This window comes from Lactuca virosa, chromosome 9, assembly GCF_052849685.1.
Source record: "Lactuca virosa cultivar CGN04683 chromosome 9, Lactuca_virosa_CGN04683_v6, whole genome shotgun sequence".
Lineage (NCBI taxonomy): Eukaryota > Viridiplantae > Streptophyta > Magnoliopsida > Asterales > Asteraceae > Lactuca > Lactuca virosa.
Window position 1 is genome coordinate 117,971,918 of NC_136434.1, and position 3,414 is coordinate 117,975,331.

General features: G+C 36.1%; 1 non-coding gene across 1 annotated transcript; it reads left to right on the forward strand.

Annotated features, from left to right (window-relative positions):
• The first annotated feature begins 975 nt into the window (after window positions 1-975).
• Window positions 976-1,082, forward strand: LOC145141755 (small nucleolar RNA R71). The gene has a single exon (XR_013722950.1). It is a non-coding gene; the product is annotated as a small nucleolar RNA R71 (small nucleolar RNA).
• Window positions 1,083-3,414: the final 2,332 nt, after the last annotated feature.

Sequence of the window (3,414 nt, forward strand, 5' to 3'; positions counted from 1 at the left end):
CACAAGCTCGGGAGCGTAAGAGTGTGTGAATAAGATTTACGCTAAATTCATTCAATGGAAATCAGTTTAGTGCTTGTTACTTGTTCAATTTCACAAAACAATTACGGATCTTGTAAAAGAGATAACTTGAATGACCTAAACCTAATTCAAATGGCCAATAAGAATCACAATTAGAATCAAACATTCGATTAAAGCAAAATCAAATTCACTAGATAGAAATTAAAAGCAAACATCAAGTCATATGATTGAAATCATAACTAAGAAGTCAAGACATGAAGTTGGAGAAACTAGGGTTCTAGCCACACATGGCTAGAACAAGATCACAAGAATAAAAGATGGAAATAATGTGCAATTACAACTTACAAATAAGAGAAATAATGCTTCCAAATGATAAATGATCAAATCCTTGCAAAAACCTTTGAAATCCCTCTCAAAATGTGCTCTGATATGTTGTGTCTGTCCCCAAATGACCAAATTTTCGTAATATGAAAAATAGGAAAACTGCCAAAAGTTAGTTTTTTTGGGTCGTACACGGCCCGTGTTCAGCATAAGGCAAAAATGACACGGCCCGTGTTCAGCTTGGTCAACAACTTTCCTTTTGGTCAACACGGCCCGGGTTGATTTTGCAGTGTAAATCCAACACGGCCCGTGTACCCTTCTGACTCCGACTCCAAACTTGATTTTTCCAACTTTTTCGTTCTTCGCCCGATCATCCCGAAATTTTCACCAATGCTTCCCGGCACCTCCCAAAGCGCATTCCAAGCTCTGGTTTACCTGAAAAAGACATGAAAGTGTGCAAATAAGGTTGTTCTAGAGACTAACATGAAATATGATGAAATGCAAGACAAATGAAGAACAATTATGCTAAATAGATGCATAAGAGGGGACTAAAATATGTGCAAAAAGGTGCACAAATTACACCTAACAATGACCTTTACCCCATCATAAAATATTGAAACTTCTTGTTGCACATTAAGATCGTTTTGGGGACAATTTCGAAGTAATGCCTTGTAGCACTCCCATGCTTCAAATAACGACTCACCCATTTGTTGCTCATAGTTAGTTATGGCCTTTTTGAGTTTAGCCACCTTTGATGGTGGGCAAAATTGTTCCAAGAATTCCTCACGCATTTTTGCCCATGTAGTGATTGCGTCGGGTGGTAGTGCCTTCAACCAGTCCTTGGCAACTCCCTTGAAAGTGACCGGAAGCATTCTCAATAACACCGTTTCACGTGGTACATTCAGGATGTTGAAGTAGTCGGCGATGTCACTAACTTCATGAAGATGTTTGTAGGCATCTTCATGATCTTTTTCAGTGAATGGGGTCTCTTTTAGCGCTGAAAGAATGTTCCCCTTTAGTATAAATGTGGCGGTGGCTGGAATGGCGGGTTGCACAAGACCTGGACGGGTGTCGTCACGATTTTTTTCTTGTATGCCTCCATGGAAATGTCGGCAATGTCCACCATGATGTTATCGGGTTCGCTTTCTTTTTCTGATTCGTTGTCGCCTTCTTCCTTGTCTGTTTCGTAATCATTGTCCTCTTTCGTTGGACTGTTCTCAATGCTTTCGTCTTTCGGGGTTTTGCTGGATTCTCCCACTTGTTTTCCATTATTCTTACTAAAAACCGATTTGAGATTCTTGAAAGGTGATTTCTTTTGTGTTGCAGATTCTCCTACTTCCTTGTCTGTCTTTCTACGAAAAGCTGACTCCGGGTCTTCATGTGGTGGAATCATAGGTGTATTGGATCCACGTGTCATACACTACTGCAACAAAAACAAATCAAACGCGTAAAAAGAACAAAAATTGGAAAATTACTGTTACGACACCACGACGTGGTGTTAATGGCCACGATGTGGTGACTCAAATAGAAGAAAAACCTAATACGAAAATTTTAAAGCAAATAAACAGAAAAATCCTAATAAAATAACATATTCAAATTAACTACAAATGGACTGTTCCCCGGCAACAGAGCCAAAAACATGATGCGTAAAGTAATATGCACTAGTTAATCCTACTAACGTGACTAATTATTTACCAAGGCAATGTACCTTGTTGACGATAGTATAGCACAATATACAGGTATCGAACACAGGGAACGAGACTATTAGCTAGTTCTTATCTACTACTAACTAAATTACTAATAAATTTAGAAAAAGGGTTTTCTATAGTTTTGCAAGACTAGAAACTTAATTTACCACACTAACTAACTATCAATTAATGAAGTAAATATTAAAACTAAAAGCAAAGAACGCACAAAAGACGATTTAACCAAGGTAATTTAGAAACTTTCGTTTAGCTTCGTATTTACTTGCTATTATGGTTGATTTATGGAAGTGCAATGGATTTTTGTTTCATTGGTTATTGATTCCTAAAATGACCAAGTTAATGCTCACTGGCTTAATCCTTTAGCAAACAAGCTCATTCATACGGTGATCAGGCGGATAAACTAACAATTTTAGTAGTGTTCAATTCGAATTAATTTAGACTCACAACGAATAGATTAATTTGGTTTATTAGCTCAATTCAATACATGATTGGTTGTCATATATTAGCTCCTACGTTTATTTACCCACTTTTCTATTTAACCCTAGGTTTGTTCAAAACTCTAGTCCTGCAATTTTGCAATTCACATGATCATAAAATTCAAATTCAATTAAGAAAGATGGTCATACAAACTTAATTAAATTCAACAATAAATAAAGAAAGCATTTATCATAAACACGGAAGGTTCTTTAATTAGCTAAATAAACAAATAACCAATAAAATTAAATCCAACCATAGATCAAACCATAAATAGTCAAGTAACCCTACATTGAACGAAATTCATTGGATTTTAACCCATGATTTCAGCAATCAAACTCCTAAAAATGAATTTCAAAGTAATAGACATGATTAATTAAGTTGAAAGTCATAATTTAGAATTGTATTTCCTTAATGCTCCCAATGCCCTAGCTGTAATCGTCTTTCACTTCCAAGCTTCAAATCGGATACTTGGCCTTCAAAAATCGATAGTTGCTTCCAGGAAAAGTTCCAATTTTGGAGGAGAATGGCAGGTATTTATAGTTTCCCGAAAAACAGATCACCACGACATGGTAAGGCCACCACGTCGAGGTCTTCGTTGTTATACCGTATTTAGCAAGTCTCTTTAATCCATTGGGAAAGTCCAAATTTCCACATTGTGGTAGGGTCACCATGACGTGGAGAGTGCATTTTTTCTTCAATTTAAAGTCTTCTTTCATACTCATAACTTCCAACTTCCAGCTTGCAACTTCCTTTTTGCTTCAAGCATATCTTTTACCCCTACAACACAATACATAACAAATTAAGTACCTTTTGTTCTATAAAGAGCATAAAAATAATTACAAATATTAAGATATGACGTAAAATTATATGTATATATATGCACATATCAGTA